The 7443-nt window shown below is 38.1% G+C and overlaps 1 pseudogene; it reads left to right on the forward strand.

Annotated features, from left to right (window-relative positions):
* The window catches only part of LOC101431958 (zinc finger protein 42 homolog), a 75768-nt pseudogene extending 73973 nt beyond the window's left edge, over positions 1 to 1795 (forward strand).
* Positions 1796 to 7443: the final 5648 nt, after the last annotated feature.

The following is a 7443-nucleotide window of genomic DNA, read 5'->3' on the forward strand; positions in this document are numbered from 1 at the left end:
TAAATTCACACTCACAGGAATGCAGATTAAGAACATAACTTTCACTGGGGTATTTAATTCAACCTACCACAAAAGTTTTTTGAGCATTTAATGGTTTCCCTTCATTAATTCAATATCCCAAGAGTATGGCAAATCAGTATTGGCAAGAATGTGGAGAAACTGAAACCCTCGGACATTGCTGGTGGGGATATAAAATAAGGCAGCCACTGTGTAACAGTTTAGCAGTTCCTCAAAAAGTTAAACACAGAGTTAACCATTTGACTGAGCAATTCTACTCCTAGGTATATGGCCAGGAGGATTGAAAACATATGTTCACACAAAAATTTATACACGAATGCTAATAGAACCATTACTCATAATAGCAAAAAACTAGAACAATGTAAATATTCATAAATGATGAATGGATAGACAAAATGTGATATATACATAATTGGACTGTTATTCAGCCTAAAAAGGAATGAAGGACTCCAAATTAGATAATCTATATGAAATGGACAACTTCCTAGAAACACACACAAACTACCTATACTGACTCAAGAAGAAATAGACTATCTCAACTAACCAATACCTAGTAAAGACATTGATTCAGTGATCAAAAACCTCCCAACAAAGAAGAAGGGGTTGAGTTGGTTTCAACTGCTCTTGGGGTCACAAGTAGCAGTTTCTTCCTCATCTTTGCTTTTTACAAAACCGAAAAGAAAATAACAGAGTACATGTGGTAGCATGGACAAATGTGCTGAGTACTGGGGTGTGTGATGAACAAGACAAAGGAGTCCCTTGCCCTTGTACAGCTTATAATCTAACAGAAGGTAGTTGCCAAAGACAGCTTACACAGATCAACTACCTGGAAATGACTGATAGATGCTAGTGCTAACCTTCAAGGAGGAAGCAGGCAGGACGACATGAACCAGCCAGGGAAGAGAAGGACAAAGACAAGTTGCTATCAAGGTCTATATGGAAAGGTCCTTGGTGAGGCCAGACCAAGCCAAGCTTAGCAGGTAGAAATGGAACCTCCCAAAACAATGGGAACCTTAAATGATGATGATGTATACTATAAATGTAGACATCTGGTTGTGGAAGAGGATTCTTTCCCTGTTGGTTGGAATGCATAATAAGAGGTAAATTTTATCAACCTGTGATAGAAGAGGATTCATTTCTTAAGTTCTTAGAATACCAGAAGGAAGCATCAGAATAAGAGTTTTCTGAACAGGTTCATGAAGACAACTCACTTCTTCAATATTCCTTAGAATACATGAAAAAGGGGCAAAACAAGATCTTCCTCAACAGATTGTTGGAGAGAATTCAATTCTTGAGTATTCTGAGTCCACGGCCGGCAAGAACTATTGGAGGAATATCTGCTGTTGATTTATCAGATCCTAAACAGCTGGCAGAATTTGCTAGAAAGAAGCCAAGACAAAACAAAGAATATGACGCTCTAGAAACAACCATTTGTCCTCACAGTAGATGCACAAAAAAGCTGAAGAACAGAGCTGCTCTGAGAAAGCATTTTCTCAGTCACAGTCCCAAGATGATGTACATGCAGAATGTCAGAAAGCTTTCCGGGTGCTCAAAATTAAAAAGACATGTTCTGGTTCATATTGGAGAAAAGCCCTGTTAGTGCACTTCTGAAGAGTGTAGAAAATGCTTTTCCCTGGATTTCAATCTGCGTACGTGTCTATGGAGCTACACTGGGTAGAAACTCTTCAAGCGCCCATTTCAAGGATGTAACAAGAGGTTTGTTCAATCAAATAACCTGAAATCTCATGTTAACTCATTCAAAGACAAAAAAGAATAAGTGAAAAGAAAATGAAATATAATCCTCAAGTAGGATAAGTGTCTTAGCAGAAAAATGTTTAGAGGTAAATATGCCATTTTGATTTTGTTTCTGGGAAAGAATTTTAAAATCAATATTGTAACCCCATAGGACTTTTTAAAAAATGTTACCAAGACACTCTTATACTTTGTGATACCATTTTAAGAACATCATTGTAATCTGTGTGCTTCCAGCAAGAAGGTCAGTGATAAATTCACTTCAAAGGATAATATCTAATGTACATTACTGGAAATTAGATTTATTTTCACAGTAGATTAGAAATTAGATTTCACTACTAATTTATAGTTTCTAATTGTCATATCATATTTTTGTCTGTCTTTTTAATCTTTTGGTTATTCTTTCTGCTATTCTTTCTTCAATACTCTCTTCCAGGCTTCTCTCTCCTGTCTTTTTCTTTCAGGCTCTAAGGCTTCCTTTAATATTCCTTTAATATTTCCTGCAAAGGTGGATTCTTTTTTATGAATTCTCTTAGTTTCTGTTTGTGAATATTTTGTATTCACCTTCATAGTTGAAGGACAATTTTACTGGATAAAAAATTCTCAGCTGGCAGTTTTTCTCTTTCAGTATCCTAATTGTATCATTTCACTGTATTCTTGCCTCCATGGTTTCTGATGAGGAATCCACACTAAGTCTTACTGGGCATCCCTTGAATGTAATGGTTTTCTTCTCCTTAGCTGCTCTCGAAATTTTGTTGTTCTCTTTGACATTTAACCTTCTGAGTAGTACGTGTCTTGGTGTAGGTCTATTTGGATTTATTCTGATTGGAGTATGATGTGCTTCTTGGACATGTAATTTCATTTCTTTTGTGAGAGTTGGGAAATTTTCTGCTATTATTTCCTCAAATAATCTTTCTGCCCCTTTTGCCTTCTCTTCTCCTTCTGGAATTCCCATGACACACATGTTGTTGTGTTTCATGTTTTCATTCAGCTCCCTGAGCCCCTGCTCAATTTTTTCTGTTCTTTTCTCTCCTCAACTTCAGCTGTTCTGTTTTTGGTATCATTTATTCTTTCTTCTGTAATTTGAGTCTGCTGTTGTATACCTCCCATGTGTTTTTGATCTCACTTACTGTATCCTTCATTTCCATGAACTCTGTTACTTTTCTATTCAAGATTTCAAATTCTTATTTGTGTTCGCTCAATGTTTTCTTGTTGTCCTTTATCTCTTTAGCCATATTGCCTTTCAGTTCATTAACTTGATCTTGGAAATTTGTGTGCATCTTGTTAATTAGAACTCTCAAATCCTGCATCTCTTCTGGGGCTTTGATATATTCCTTTTCTTGGGCCATGTCTTCCATTTTCCTAGCATGCCTCATAAGTTTTGCTGATGTTTAGGCATCTGATTAGGATGTAGTTTACTCAGATGCTCAATTTCTTTCTCTTTCGTAGGGATTGAGTGGCAGGAAGCTGTGTGCTACTGCTGCTGTTTGATTCTTGGTTTGATCTAGATCATTAGGATTGTCCTTGTTAGTTGCTCAAAACTGGGCTCTGGACCGAGTAATTGGTGGCAGTCTCGCTTCCTAGGGCCTTGGAGGAGGAAGCTATAAATGCTGGAAAAAGCCTCTCTTACTTTTAAAAAATTTTCTCACATATGCTTCCTTGTTCTGCCAGCAGATGGTGCTCTTTGACAGGCCTCTCAGTTCAGTCCTGGTTGAAGTGTGTTTGTTGCCTCACGAACCAGATCAATGTGATAGAGATCCAGCCTGAAGGCTAGGAGCCTTGTAAGTCAAACTTTCTCAGTCAGTTCTCCAGCCTTCTCTGGCAGTAGTCTCCCTTTTCCCGGGGTAGGAAATATTTCCACCCCCTCTGTGTTCTGAACAATTAGTCTGGGTTAAAAAAGAAGGCAATTGGGAGTGTTGTGTGCCTTTAGCCTTTTGCGGACTACCAAAGCCAACAACAGTGTAGCCCCACCCAGCCTGGAAGGGCTAGTGGGGTGGAACACAGCAGACTCACTTTGTAGGTCAAAAGCTGAGTCAGCCTTAGGCTGTGTCTGTCTGTCTACCCTTTCCCGGCAGGTGTGATCTCAACAGTCAGTCCCAGCTAGAAGAGAGGGAGATAGCGAGGGTTGAATTTCGCCATTCCCATGCCTGCTCCCAGGACATAAACAACAGCATAAGTACCACCCGGCCCAGAAAGGCCGGTGGGACACAACAGACAAATTTTTGGATCGGAAGCTGAGGCAGCCTTAGGTTATGTCCCTCTCTTTTCCCTCTCCTGGGGTGGTGGCGCCCTGGAGCCCCCATTATCTGTAGCCTCAGGCCTAGAGGTTAGAGTATTTGAAAATGTCTTTAGTGTGGGGGAAGGTGCTGGCACCGCTAGTTTCAACTCACAGTTGTGATTCCCCTCCTTTGTCCCTCTCTCCTCTGGGTGATGGCCAGCCTTCACCTGGTGTCCTAAATCCTGTTTCAGCTTGTCCTCTAGCTACTTTTCTGGAGGAGAAGAGATCCCTGTGTCTTTCTAGTCCCAGATGTGCTTCTTTAGACTCAACAATTCATCTCTAGAACTCTATTATACAGAAATATTTGAACTAATAGACAAAGGTATTTGTTCATGGATGCTAACTGAAGCATATTCTTAATAGTAACAATAATAAGCTTGCATCTTAAATGTCCATTAAGAGAGAACAAGTTATATAAATCATGATACCTCTATTCCATGGAAAACATGCAAGCATCCTTCTAGGGAGCTTGGCTGTAAAAGGATGGAAAGAGAGGACCACAGCTAGTGGGAAGCCATAGACTAAGAGAAAGTTTTCTTTCTTTTTTTAATAGCTGGGATGGAATCTGGTGTGCTTATATGCTGTGGAAGAAATTTCAAAGAAAGCAATTAAATAACCTGGATAAGGGGGGGAATTATTTTCAAGAGATGGCTGGCAGGAATAACGTGTATAGCCCTAATGTAGGAATTAATTTAATTTTTTGATTATAAACTGAATCTATGGTTGGAATCACCTTATAGTGGACAGGAAATATGTTACTATCAAACTTGGAATGCAAACCCTCTGGAGACAAATAATCAGGAATAATTAGAATACTATTTCTTTTGGGTCTAAGATTAAAGACACCATTGGAGGTAATGGGTATCATATATTTGACAGCTTTTCAGTGAAAAAAATTGATATTAAATATATATAACAATTTTTAGATCTTCCTTTTTCTTGTTTTTTTCAGGAGGTAATGGGGATTGAGCCCAGGCCCAGGCCCTTGTAATGGGAAGCAGGTGCTCAACCACTGGGCTATACCTGCTCCCATAGATTAATCTTGACTTTAGAAATGCCAAAATATAAAAACAGGTATGGCTTTAAATCAAGGGGAAAAATTAAAAAGCCTTATATTTGACTTCAGTATGAACTAATTATCACTGTGGGCTATTCTGGAAATTTAAACTTTATTTATAATATATTTGGTAGAGAATCTAGACCATCATTTCTAAAGGAACGTGTGATGGTTAGACTAACATGTCAACTCAGCTATATTAGTTGACTAATATATCAACTCAGGTAATGAAGCCCAGCTGTTTGATCAAGCAAGCAACGGGCTAATTGTAATACAAGGGCATTTCACGTACTCTAACCATCGATGATTTAATTGCAATAGATAGCTGATTACGTCTACAATCAACTGAGGAGACTGCCATCGGCAATAAGTTAAAGGCCTTAAAAGAGGTGATTTCAGCATCAGAACTCCCATCTCTACTGCACATAGCAGGTGTCTCCTGAGGACCTTCATCCAAGCTCCTGACTTACAGCCTGCCTGTGAAACTTGGACTTGTGCATACCCACAGTCAAGTGAGACAATTTTAGAAAACCTCATACTATTTACAGATATCTCCTGTTGGTTCTGTTTCCCTAGAGAACTCTGACTAATACAGAATGTATGTCCTGAGTCTCTAATTTAAAAGTAACACTGGGGAGCAGGTATAGGTCAGTGGTTGAGCACCTGCCCCATGTATGAGGTCCCAAGTTCAATCCCCAGTACCACACAAAAGAAAAAGAAAAAAAAAATGTTTAAAAATTTTTAAAAAGGAACACTGGGTAAATAATAATCTATTTGTGAGTTTGGAATATCCTAGACTAAATCAAATATGTGAGTATAGAGGTGATGATGAGAAATTCGAATTTGGTCAGGATGATGGGGATTGCCCAGTTTTCACTTCAGCAGCAGCGTGTTTGATTTGGTCTTCTCTGAATTTCTCTTTCAAAGTTAAATTAGGATATTGCACCTTTGAGAATTAAACAAAAGACATAGTTGAATAGGGAGCAGTTTGGACTAGAAAACGTCAATGAAAGGGTTGAAACTGCAAGTTCTTAGAGATGTGGCACTTGAGACATCAAGAATACTCAAGATTTGCAGGTTCCTCTTTTTGAAGCTGAAGGGGCCAAAAGCTCAGTTTTTATAATTCCACAGCTTAAATTTATAAGGAACATCAATCTGAGAAAGTGCTTATGTATCTGGATTCCAAAGCTTAGTTAAATGCTGATTTATGAATAAGATGCTACTTGACCAAACGTTCCCTTTTCCCCAGAGAGGAACCCTTAAGTACTAAGAATGTAAAGGAAAGAAGGCATGTGGATATAAACGGGGAAAAAAGAAGGGGAAAGGAAGCTAGCTAATAAGGATATGTCTGGGAATCTTTGTTAATATATCAGAAATGAACTGTACATGTACTTTCTTTTATATTTTTAAAGAAGAGTGAATACAGTTAACGTGTCTGAACACACACATTCAGAGAAAACTGAAAAAAGGAAATCAATACATCTAGATTTTTACACTTTTCCAGATATTGGCATTGTATGAGCCCCATGGCCTGATGATTGAAGGAAAAAATTTTTTGGAAGGAAGGAAAGGAAAGAAAAGAAAGAAGAGAAAGAAGAGAAAGAACAGCCCAGGATCAGATGGCTGGATTTTATCCAACATTCCAAGAAGAATTAACTCAATCTTGCTCAACTGCTTCCAAAAATCTGAAGAGAAGGGATGACGCCAATATCACTCTCATACCTCAGCCAGATAAAGATACCACAAAAAAAGAAAATTACAGACCAATTTTCCTTCTGAATATAGATGCAAAAATTCTCAACAAACAAGTGAGCTAAATCCAACTGCATATTAACAGAATTATACACCATGATCAAGTGGGATTTATCCTAGATAGGCAAGGGTCATTCATCACAAGAAAATCAACTAATGTAATACATCATGTTAACAGAATAAAGGGAAAACAAACAAACAAACATAATCACCTCAGTTGACCCAGAAAATGTTGACATTTGACAAAATCCAGCACCCTTTCCTGATTACACACACAGCACTCAGAAAACTAGAAACAGAGGAAAATCTCCTCAACAGGATAAAGGCCATATATGAAAAATCTACCACTAACATCATACTCAGTTGTGAAAGACTGAAAATGTTCCCTCTAAGATAAGTAAGACAAGGATGGCCACTGTCCTCACTATTATACAACGTTGTACTGGAAGTTCTAGCCAGACTAATTAGGCAAGAAAAAGAAGCAAAAGGCATAAAAATTGGAAAGGAAGACATGAAATTTTCTCTATTTACAGATGACATGGTCCTCTATATAGAAAATCTTTAAAAATCCACAACGAAACTATTA

The sequence above is a fragment of the Dasypus novemcinctus genome, chromosome 8 (genome assembly GCF_030445035.2).
Source record: "Dasypus novemcinctus isolate mDasNov1 chromosome 8, mDasNov1.1.hap2, whole genome shotgun sequence".
NCBI classification, from domain to species: Eukaryota; Metazoa; Chordata; class Mammalia; order Cingulata; family Dasypodidae; genus Dasypus; species Dasypus novemcinctus.